The following is a 12,229-nucleotide window of genomic DNA, read 5'->3' as shown; positions in this document are numbered from 1 at the left end:
ACGGGAAAAATCGTGACTACTGTGTGGCGGCCTGTAACAAACGCCGAGTAAAACTGTGTTAGGTGCTGCGTTTAAGATTAGCCACAACATTTCGAGGTCGGATGAATCTTGTATTAGGGAACGTGATAAATCTTGGCTGACTGCAATGAGTACACCCCCTCCTCGTGAATCGTTACGGTCTTTCCGAAAAACCTGAAAGTTTGGTAGATCAGTAAGTACTTCGTTATCTGTTATGTCACCGCTCAGCCAAGTCTCAGTTAGTATAAGTAGGTTGCTATTTGATGACGAAACAAGGCTGGAAATAAGTTCACGCTTAGGAATAAAACTACGGATGTTAGTGTATATAGCGGAGAGCGAGAGGCTAGATAAAGAAGCTTTCGTGGTACGGTTTCTAGACGGTTCAAGATGAGGTGATTGCTAATCTGATTGTGAGGGACGAGTTACTATTTCCTTGACTGTTTTCGTGGTTTCGTCGAACACGTAGCGCCTGGGACCAATATGCAATGTCTTGAAATTCAAAGCAAATTTCGTTGTCTTTTCTTTTGCGAACGCGACTAGGTGCTTTCGTGCATTTCGGACTCTGAGGGAAAAGTCCTCGCCGACGCTGAAGTTAGTATCCTTAAACTTATGACCATTCGATAATATGACATCTTTAATTTTAGATGAAGTAAACTTGACGATGATTGGACGAGTGTGGTTAGATTTGTAACGGCCAAGGCGATGGGCGCGTTCGATGTTCTCAGGGTCAGTTGTTACGCTCAAGTTCTGAAGGCAATGGTTGATGACTATTTCCTCAGAGCCTGCAAAATTTTCGGATGCGTTAGTATCGGGTATGCCATAGAATATGAGGTTATTGCGACGCGAGCGGTTTTCTGAATCTTCTATTCGAGCCTCTAGAATGTCGATCTGTCGGGCCATCCCAGCACTCTCAGATTTCATTGCTTCAAAGTCAGTTTGAAGATCCGAAAGAGCTTGGAAATGGGCCTCCAGATCGGTCATTCGCTTTTAGTCAAGCTGGTTATGGCAACTTCAGTGCTATTTATCTGGGTTTTGAGGCCCTGTATTTCGGAAATGAGTGTTGTTTGACCGGCAGATAGATTTTTTAGTTCAACGAGCACATCCTCGATAGTATTAGGGCCTGGGTTGGATTCTACATCTCCTGCCAAGAGCAGCAAGGCACGCAAAACATCACTGCAGTCAGCAACAATGAAAACAAAGCACTGCGGGCTCGGCAGCTGCACTAAGAAATAATTGCTAGTTTTTTTTGCAAACAGAGAATACTTGTCACCAACCTGCATGATGAACAGCAGAGGATTAGTGACTCGTGCGGGAGCACAGCCACCGAGCCCACAGAGCGGCGACGGAGGTTGCAGCACTTTTGTATCGGTGGGTGATGACACTGGCGATGAGGCTTTCAATTGATCATGAAGGAACACTGATCTCCATTAGGTGGCTGGATGCCGCATTCCCGCTTTCCGAGACGAGCGCGAGTGAAGCCACCGGAAGTTGGACCGCTTGTCCCGGAAGTCGGGTGTCTGCTGTGTATTTCAATGCAAAAAGTCGCGATTTTCGCCCTTTCGTTCCCAGTTTTTTGCGCTGTTCTCGAATAATGTCTGCTGTTATATGAAAGGAACAAGCAAGCTGAATGCGAGAAATGTGAGCATTGTGTCCAGAACCCTGTAATTTCTGCGAAAGCGAAGAAAATCGTCATGCAGGTCTCACCCTGCCTCGGCAAAGGGGTACGTGCATTAAGCACTATGTTCTTGCCTGGTTCCTGTCTTCCGAGCGTAAAGGAGAAGTTGTGGAATGACGATGAGGCTAGGTCATCTTAAAACCGAATTTTCGTGCAGGAAAGAAAAGGCACAGCGCGAGAGGAACGACTGACAAGAAAGACGAATGCTGCAGTGCGCGTGAGAAGCGCTGTTAGGAGTCAACTGCACCAAGCACCACGAATTAAAACCCATTCACGTTTAACTTCCTCCAATACGAAATAGTACATGACATGCTCCGTTGAAAAAACAGTGCCATACCTTTTGGAGGCGCTAATGTGAACCAACCGAACACCGTCGACACCTCACACGATAAGTAGCCTAGCCCTCGCTCCCTCGCTAAATATAATTCGGTAAAATGGTCGCTGCGAAGTAACGAAGTAACTGCCTGGTGAATGTTTCAACCTATTCTTTCTTATATTTATCCCCCATTGATAGCATAACTTGGGCTTGCGCGTGGGAACAAGCATCACAGTAAAGAGCAGAGTTGGCGAAGCTAGGCAAACGGGACGACACCGAGCCTAGTAGACGAGGCTCCATACTTGCTGCGTGTAGCGACGTCCTGTCGTCTGCTAGTGTAGTCCCATTGAGATGCAATGGGCCCTTACTTTTGAAACGTCTTTCGCGAAGACTTCGCTGGTCTCCTCGCTCAGTTGATGGCGCAACAGGTAGGCATTGTCATGTAAAAAGACGAGAACGACGAAAAGACGAAATGCTAAGTAGGAAAACAAAACGAACTGAAAAACCGTGCTGAGGTCCGATTTCATGCACTGCCAAAGGCTGACTTCCGGGACAAGGCCACTTACTTCCGGTGGCTTCACTTTCGGGTGCCCGATGCGGCATCCAGCTCCCCTAGTGGAGATCAGTGTGAAGGAACAAAAAACCGGGAAGTGGCGCTGTCGGACAGGATGAAGCGGTGATGTCAGGCGGAAGCAGCAATATGATGCCGTTATCACAGCAGCTTGGTGCTGTGGTCGACACAGTAGGGGGGGGGGAAGGGCCAGCAGAGCAGCGAAGAGCGCATTGGCAGCGATGGCGAACACTGCACGATGCTTGCATTCATCCGCTGCAGCTCTACCCATAGGTTCCAGGCCAGCCAGCTTCCTCTGAACCACGTCCAGGGTGTCCTGCAACTGTCTCCTTGCTGTGAGTGCCTCGTGCTGGTACTTAATCGCCTGCGCCAGTTCCTTCTCGGTGACGGTGTGAAAGGAACCTGGAGCACACCGTATGGTGGTCCATAGCCCGGTCCTTATACGACAGGGGACCCTACAACGATAGGTGGTCCGACCACCACAGGTGGCTGGTACACCGTAGGCTGGTACACAGGCGGCGGCTGAGCCACGGGGGGCGGAGGCCGAGGTGCTGGAGGCCCAACTGGTGGAGGTGGCGTGTAAGCTGGAGGTGGTCGCCTTGTCGGAGGTCTCGGCGGTCCGGGTGGTCTGCCGACCGGAGGAGGAGGAGACCTTGGCGCTGGAGGACCAGGAGGTGGCGGTGGCCTTGCAACGGGAAGTGGGGAAGGAGGACGAGGAGGAGGAGGACCAGGAGGTTGCGCCACTGGTGGCCTCAACGGAGGTGGCAGAGGCGTTGCAGGGTGAGGTGGCGGAGGTGGTCTTCCAGCTGGGAGCAGGGGAGGCCGGTACACTGGCGGTGGACGCGTGGGAGGGCCAGGTGGTCGCACCACAGGTGGCGGGGGCTGGTAGAGAGGGCCAGGGGGGCGGGTGCTCTGGCAACAGGAGGAGGAGGAGGCTGGTAAGGAGGACCAGGAGGCGGAGGTCTCGCCACTGGAGGGGGCCCTGGTGGAGGCCTTTGTGGGGGAGGAGGAGGTGGTGGTCGGGCCACCGGCGGTGGAGGCTGGTAGGCAGGAGGGGGCCGAGATGGTGGGCGTGTGGGTGGTGGTCTCGCCACAGGTGGCGGAGGCTGGAACGGGGGACCAGGGGGTGGTGGCCTGGCAACGGGGTGGTCCCGGGGGAGGCCTTGGGGCAGGAGCCGGAGGCTGGTAAGGGGGACCAGGAGGCGGAGGTCTCGCCACCGGAGGGGGTCCGGGTGGAGGCCTTTGTGGAGGTGGTGGCGGTGGCCTTGACACAGAAGGTGGAGGTTGGTAGGCCGGAGGTGGTCGAGAGGGAGGACGGGTCGGTGGTGGTCTCGCCACAGGTGGCGGGGGTTGGAACGGGGGACCAGGAGGGGGTGGTCTTGCAACAGGGGGTGGTCCCGGGGGAGGCCTTGGGGCCGGAGGTGGTGGTGGTGGTCTGGGTACAGGAGTAGGAGACTGGTAAGGGGGACGAGGAGGCGGAGGTCTCGCCACCGGAGGGGGTCCCGGTGGAGGTCTTTGTGGGGGAGGAGGTGGCGGCGGCCTCGAGACAGGAGGTGGAGGCAGGTAGGCAGGAGGCGGTCGAGACGGAGGGCGAAGAGGAGGTGGTCTTGCAACAGGTGGCGGGGGCGGGAACGTAGGACCAGGGGGCGGTGGCCTCGCAACTGGCGGTGGTCCAGGAGGAGGCCTCGGGAAAGATGGAGGTGGTGGTGGTGTGGGTACGGGAGAAGGAGGCTGGTAGGGGGGACCAGGAGGCGGTGGTCTGCCAACTGGAGGGGGTACCGGCGGAGGCCTTTGTGGAGGGGGTGTAGGCGGTGGCCTGGACACAGGAGGTGGAGGCAGGTAGGCAGGAGGGGGTCGAGATGGAGGGCGGGTGGGTCTTTTGGTTAAGTAGAAGTGCATTGCGCTCCTGTGCCTTGCGGCACTCATGGAAATTGAGATCCATGCTCCGCAATGATGCCGCCCGCGAGCGCGGTGGACGACGGTGATTCCTTTTCAAAAAGAGGTCCATGGGCGCCGCCATATTGTGCCTAAATGGGCGGACCATGTCGCCTAGGAAAGCCTGCAACCGCCTGACTAGTAGTGTGGCGACCAGCTTGTAGTCGCTGTTGAGGAGAGTGATGGGCCTCCAGGACCCGGGCTGCGATGGTGACATGCCGTCCTTCAACAACAACAGAATCCGGCCCACACTGAAAGAGGCCGGTTTCTCCCGTGACTCCAAGAGGCCGTTCACCAGCCGGAGCAGCAGGCTCCCGAGGGTGTCAAAGAAAACGGAATAAAAAACCTGCCACTAGACTTTCAGGACCCAGGGCGGTCGACTGATTCATAGCCCGCAGGGCATCACGGGTTTCCTCCAGTGTGGCCGGAGAACAAAGCGCGTTGCAGGCCTCGTCTCAGAGCTGTGGAAGCGGACGGCAGAAAGCTGCGACCGCCTCTTCAAAGTCGCCACGCGCTGCCAAGCCGCGCGTCGAACAAAGGGCCGCAAAGTGCAAAACGAAAACGCGCTGGACATCGGAAGGCGCCGTAGAAGTGGAGCCGTCTGTGAGAGACACTTCCTCGATGCGAGGCGGCCGGCCATTCCTCTCATTAAGCGAGCGTGTGTAGCCGAGATCAGTGGCATCATCAAGTGGAAGCTGAAATGCTTTCGTTAAACGCGTCGCGCGCGCGCTCTCCTGTAACACGCGGTGATACCTGATCTGCAAAGTGTTGAGGTACTCGCGCATTGCGAAGGTCAACTCGCCTCCCTCCTTTACTATGCGCATACGGCGCATTATGTCATTGAGCGCACCGGTCAAGCGGACAAGGCGCGCTTTCCCTGCACTGATAAGCACCTCACGCCATGAAGCCTTCAACGCGTCCCACACTGCAGGAGAAAAGTCTTTAATACCAGCAACAGAAGCCGCCAGTTGGACACGGACTTCCGCGAGGCACAAGTCATCGTGCAACACTTAGAGGTCCATGCGCCCCTCACGTGGCGCATGGGCCACGTGACTTCCTCTGCCCTGCAGAGGAACTTCATTCGGCGACCCCCAAACATGACGGTAGACGACTTGTCGTCACCGTCCTCCTCCGCATCCGGGGGGAGCTCTGCAGGACCGCCAGGCGCCTCAGGGTTCTCACGCGGCCCGGGTTCCTGACCAGGCCCCTGCGACGACTTGGCAGCCGCCGAAGCAGCGGCCGCCGCGTATGACCGTGGCACCACGCAGTCCGCCGTGGAGTGGCCTCCCCCGCAGCGCTAGCAAACGGGCCGGCAGCTGGCGGCGTCGTGCCCGTAGGCGCCGCACTTGGCGCAGCGCACCGGCGTGCAGGTTGCCCCGAAGTGCCCCTCCGCACTGCACCTTGAGCAGACGCGCCGCATGCCGCGGTACTGGAGCATAGCCCGAGTCCCGGCCACCACGAGGAAGTTGGGGGGAGGGCGCGTCATTTCCAGCTTCACCAGGCGGGTCCCATTTCCAACATGCTTCTTGCACCGGAAAGCCACCTCGGTAATCGAGCGCACCTTTGCATACGGCGAAAATGCAGCGGCGAGGGCATCGTCGCTCACGCACGGCGGAAGACTGAAAACCGTCACGTAAACCAAGGGAGCTTCTTTTCCGGCGATCAGCAGGGAGCCTCTCGCCGCGAGCTTGTTCGCCTGGGCCATGGAGGAAACGGCCGCCAGGAACCGCACACCACCGAGGTGCTGCAAATAAGACAGCCCCCCGACTCCGACCACCTCCTTGAGCAGGTTGATCAGGTGGTCAGCCAGAACAGGTTCCGGCACGTTGAACGTGAAGCACTGTGCTGGTAGGGCGGACTGCAGGGCAGGGTCGCTCCATGGATGCGACGGGGCCTGGGACACCACGGCAGAAACGCGGCGCCTGGGCAGCACGACGGCAGGCAGGACCTCCGGGAACGCTGGAGCACGGGGCGGTGGCCGAAAGCGGGGCGCATGCCGGGACCAGCACACACGAAGAAAACTATCGCGAGCGGAGCAGCAGCGCAACACAACCGCTCAGCCAAAAGGCCGAGAAGTAAGCCCAGGCTTGAAAACCCTCTGGATAGGCAGCAGAAGTGGCGCCACATCCCGGTGGACACCGAAGCAGCAAGTTCTGTGGCAAGTGCGGGTGGCATCGAGGGCCGTCCGTCATGCCTGCTGGAGGATGTAGCTTGGCACTTTCATACATAACACTCATTATCTTCCAAACACCAGCTTACACCCATGCTTTCCGAAATATTCACACATGCTTTTATTGATACTGTCGCATTCCGAAAGTGGTGCATACAAAAGAAATTTTTCAATCAAAAGCTTGAATAGCGGCCGCATTTTGTCAAATCTGCCATTCTGAGGCAGGCTGTTGTCCCCAACATGGAAGTAAGAAATTATTGCTTCGAAACTGTTACGCCTCATTGAGTTCGCGGCAAGTTCGCTGTGGCATTCATTGGAGATTTCTCATAACATTCTTCAGCGATGTACAGGGACGTACCTGCTATAAAGAAGCACACCTATGACACTCCTAATTTCTTCTTCTTTAACCCCTACGGTCCGATTTTTTTTGCTCCGCATAACGGTTAGTTTCCTGCTCGAAAAATGTGACGTTGTTTTCAAAGAATTTTTCAAACGATTCTGCCAGAGAAAGGAAACTTTCATCCTCTTGGTCGTTCAACCACTCACTATGAGGTAATTTTGTATGGAAGTTCCTCTTTTTCCATTTAGTGCTAGATCTGTTAACCTCTTTGGCTGGCTCACCTTCGTCATCGTCTTCACTGGACGTATTGTTGAGGTCCACAATTTCGTCTCAAAGGACGCTTCCAGGCACAACGAGCCATGTCAGTCATTTTCATTACCGTTTTCTGCGTCAGTCACAGTGGTTGCAAAATTTTCAGTGGGCAATGTTGCCAGTGTTGAGGTCACGCTGCCTCCAGCGTCAACTATGTCTAGCACAAAACAAGATCAGCTCGTATTCAGATTCTCGACTTAGTGTAAATGCTTGAGAGTATTTTATTTTGTAGTTACAGATGCAAGCTATGCAGTGCAGCGGGAAAAAAAGAACGGCGCTCCAACAACCGCGTCTGTTGAAAACCTTTTTCATCTAGTCCCGAAAGGGACCTTTGAGGAATAATAAATAAATAAATAAATAGCCGCCAGAGGAACACAAACTATAAAAAATTGTATTATGCACATGATGACGTAACGTGTCCACGAGCGGTGCGTGAGTAAGCAGCACCATGCTTGTCCATGTGGTATAATTACGTATCGCTTCCTTCGGACGGCTGGGCTTACTGCATCATAACTTGTGATTTCCTATCATTTGAACAACACTACTGATTCCGGTTAATTTCTCAACTCTTTTGAGCGGTCGAAAAAGTCTTGCAATTATTCGATAACAAAGAAAGTGTCACAACTGCTTTTTCCTGCTGCTTGATGACGTCTTTCGTACAGAGTATGTGTTCACCTGGAAGAAACAGTCCGCACGTCAAAATAGGAAGGGTAGGCAATGTGTAGGCTTGCAAAAATTGACACAGGCCTGCTTGATTCACTATAGGTCGCGCTAGTCTTCAGTCAAAGAAATAGTGATATTAGATTGCATGAAAGAAGCGTACTACGTATAGGACACTGTGCATATATGGGTTAACATAAAATTAACGTTTGACCTTGAAGCTCGCGAACTTCTCGACATTCATCAATGTGGTTTTAAAAATACATGCTCAGCAACTGACCATCTAGTCAGAGAAGTCAGCAGAGAAGCATTCATAAATAAACAACACTGTCTAGCAGTTTTCTTTGATATGGAGAAGGCTTATGATACCGCCTGGAGATCTGGGATTCTTTGCGACCTAGGTTCCTTGGTATATGTAGAAGGATGCTGAACTGCTGAAAGGATTTTCTGTCTGAGCGTTCAGTTCATGTAAGCCTAGGCTCTACCCTTTCCAAAAAATACATTGAGTAAAATGGGGTTTCGCAGGAGTGTATTTTAAGTACCACCCTTTTTGTTGTGAAAATGAGTTCCATAGCTAAGATCCAAGGTCCGTTATGTTTTCTCTGTTTATTGATGGCGTGCAAATAACATGCAAATCAAATACAAATACAAATGAAACAACTGGCGGTTTGGCCAGACGTAAATGGCTGTAAATTCTCTTTACTAAAAACAGTTGCTGTTCTTTTCTCACTTAAAAGCGGTTTGCAAACTGATCTCACCCTCTACTTAAATGGAATTATACTTGCAGTTAAACGAACATGAATTTTTTGAAATAACATTTGACAAAAGTCTCACATTACTGTCACACATTAACATCGTCAACAAGAAAGCGTCCCAATCCCTGAATATGCTCAAAGTAGTCTCGTGAAAATGCTTGGTATCTGATAGAACATGTCTTTTACAGATATACCGGTCTATGCTGCATTGTGCCCTAGACTATGGATGTGTTATGTACGGGTCTGCGAGGCCATCTAAAGTGACTGGACTCAGTGGTTTGCGTCTCTCAAATGCGAATACAGAACATCCCCCATAAAGAGTCTGTATGTCGAAGTCAGTGAACCCTCTCTTACAGACACAAGAACTATGCCACATGCACATACGTCTTGAAAATGCGTTCCCTGCTGAAACACCTCCGTTATCCCATAGTTACAAGTGCTCCTCCATAACACTGTTCAACGGCAAGCCCCAGTCAATCAGACCTCTGCTTCGAGGATATTTACCAAAGCTTGGAAATACTGGATACCTTTCCTGATGTTGCCTCAAGGCACAACCCACTGTTCCCATGGTACACCCTTCCCACTTTATGTGACTTCACATTAACACACTTCCGAAAAAAAGGGAAACATCACACGGACACATATTACAGGAATACCGGATACTACAAGAAAAATATGTGAACTACATAGAATTTTACAGTGAATACTGGACACTACAAGAAAAATATGTGAACTGCACAGAATTTTAATGACTGCTCCAAAACATCAGAGTACAAACACCACACAGAAACATATTACAGGAGTACCGGGCACTACAAGAAAAATATGTGAACTACACAGAATTTTACAGTGACGGTTCGAAAACAGCAGAATACAAACACCACATGGACACCTCAGCCACTTTCTCATTCCTGAGAAGAAGGCTGAGGTGTCCATCGGAGCGTTCGAACCATCCGTCTCGTCCGCCAGCAGCAAAGTGATTGTACAACACCATTCTGCCCCACGCCCGGGCGGAGGCTGAAAGCGAGCGGTCCGCTCGCTGGCGGATCCGCCCAAAAAACGATGATACAACGGCCTTAACACGCCCAGAGCGAGCGAGCCCAAGACGAAAAAGAGAGAGGGAGAGGGGCAGCTGCCAGGGGCGGTAGAGTAAAGTAGGTCAGGGAGGGAGTCCCGTCGGACGGAGCGCCCAGTGAGACAAGAAGAATGGAAAAGGGAGGGTGAAAAAGGTGACAAAAAATTACATGCACACTTCTCGTCGCAAAGGACGAGCCAAATAAAGACAAACCCCAAAAAATAAAAAAATAAATCATGTACACTTCTCGTCAAGTGACGAGCCAAATGAGGAAAGAGAAAAAGACACAGAACAATAGCATGCACACTTGTCCATCCAACAATAAGCATGCAGCATGCAACGATGATGGTCTGCCCAGGCAGCAGGAACCGTATCGCCAGGTGATGGCCAACCTCGCAGAGAACCAGCGACCAGCAAGTCCTCGGCGGGCCCAGTCAGGCTGCACCCGGCAGCAACTGAAAAAAAAAAAACAGATCCAAAAAATACAAAAAAAGTCGCAGCACGAAGAACAGATACAGAAAAGTGCAGCATGGCGTGCCCCCAGACTACATAAAGGGAAGTTTATTTTAACACCGAAACTTTACAGTGACAAAATGAACATAGAGGTACTGTCGGAAAACTTCGCAACACGGCAGTAATCAGAAAACACTGCACGCACACAAGTACATAGCAAGTAGGTACCGTCGAGAAATGTCACGACACAGTAGTAATCAGACAACACTGCGGACACACAAGCATATAGCAAAACACTGACCGGGTATCCCTGTCACCCAGAAAAAAACTCCAACAACAAAGGGGAGGAAGGGGGGGGGGCAGCTCGGCCCCTTAGCCTATACACAAGTCATACTTCACACTCACTCCAGGGGGAGAGTTTCGGGGGGACTTGGCGCGAGACGTCTCGCCACTACTGCATACAGTAAACCAACAAGAAACACAAAGGCACTAATAGGCACTAATAAAGCAGAGATGGCAGACCAACTCTGCCGCCCCGCACGACATAAAACCTTGTATGCCAGCGCTGCAGAAACCGCTCCTCTCCGTCTAGTGCGAGTCGGTCAGACAAGTATTGCCACAAGAGGAGGCGGAGGTTCTGCAGCGTGGGTACATCGCTCTCGCCGGCTGCCTGCGGGCTTCGGCTAGGCAGCGGCGCCACCACAAAACAAACGAAGTGCAAACAAAAACAAGCTTGCCAAAGTGGCTGCGCGGCAGTTGAACACCTGGCCCGACCCCCACAGAAAACATTCGCTGCACCAGCCGCCTCATAACTTTGGCGACCGTGGGCTCGCCGTTGCCGTCGGGGTCTGGGGGCTCCTTCGGTGAATCCAGGGGCTCGCCCGGCACGCCAGGGGGCTCGTTGGTCGCCACCCCGTTGATGTTGTCCTGCGGGCGGGCAGCGGCACCTGCAGCAGCGGGAGCGTAAGAATGGGGGAGGACGCAGTCAGACGTCGCATGGTGACCGCCGCAGCGCTTGCACGTCGCGCTGCGCGACTCCGACTAATGCCCGGAAGCGGAGCAGCGCCTGCACTTCACCGCCTTGCAGGCCGCTCCGAGATGGCCCTCCGCTCCGCACCGCGAGCACACGCGCTTCATTCCTCCATATTCGAGCATAGTGCGGTGACCCGCGACGGAGAAGAAGTTGGGCGGCTGACGTTGCATGTCCAACTTGACGAGGCGGCACCCATTCCGGATATGACCCCAGCTCTTGAAAACAGGCCCCGTGATAGCCCGCACCTTGCCGTAGGGAGCCAGGGCTGCAGCAAGGGCGTCGTCGGTGACGGACGGCGGCAGACGGAAAACCCTCACGAAAACCACTGGTGCGGCCATCTGCACCAGCGGCACTTGTTTACCGGCGACGGAGAAGCACCCCGCCGCCACCATCTTCGAGGCTTGCGACATCGTGTTTACAGCACACAGGAAACGGGTTCCGCCGAGGTGCTGCAGATATTGCAGCCCCCCGGCACCGACGACCGCCTCAAGCGAGTCGATCAGGTCGTCCGCCGGAACAGGCTCTGGCACCACGAAGTTAAAGCATTGCGCCTTTGTGGGGCGCGTTGCGGGCGGCGAGAGATCCATGGCCATGCCCTGGGCACCGTGGCACGGACGGCTGGACCTCCGGGAACGCTGCAGCACGGGGCGGCGGCCGAGAACGGGGCGCCCACCGGGACCAGCACACACACGGAAAAACGATCGCGAGCGGATGAAAGAGAATTTTATTGGAGCCAAAGATGCGTACAAGGGATCGCGGTCCCTCAAATAAAGCCAGAGATGCAACACGGCGACTTACGTCGCCCCAATAACACAATATCGCGACAACAAAAAGGCGAGAACATTCGCTATGTACAAACACGCCACAAGTGTCCACAGTGTCCAGAAATGTCCGACACACGTGGGGGAAGCACGCA

The 12,229-nt window shown here is 53.5% G+C and overlaps 1 pseudogene; it reads right to left on the bottom strand.

Moving 5' to 3' along the window:
• Nucleotides 1–397: 397 nt before the first annotated feature.
• On the bottom strand, nucleotides 398–1,349 carry LOC149338713 (uncharacterized; annotated as a pseudogene).
• Between the last annotated feature and the right edge of the window lie 10,880 nt (nucleotides 1,350–12,229).

The sequence above is a fragment of the Amblyomma mixtum genome, chromosome 6, assembly GCF_055824585.1.
Source record: "Amblyomma mixtum isolate Tamu chromosome 6, ASM5582458v1, whole genome shotgun sequence".
In the NCBI taxonomy this organism is placed as follows: Eukaryota; Metazoa; Arthropoda; class Arachnida; order Ixodida; family Ixodidae; genus Amblyomma; species Amblyomma mixtum.
Note: the sequence above shows the minus strand (reverse complement) of the source record. Positions and strands in the feature narration are given on the sequence as shown.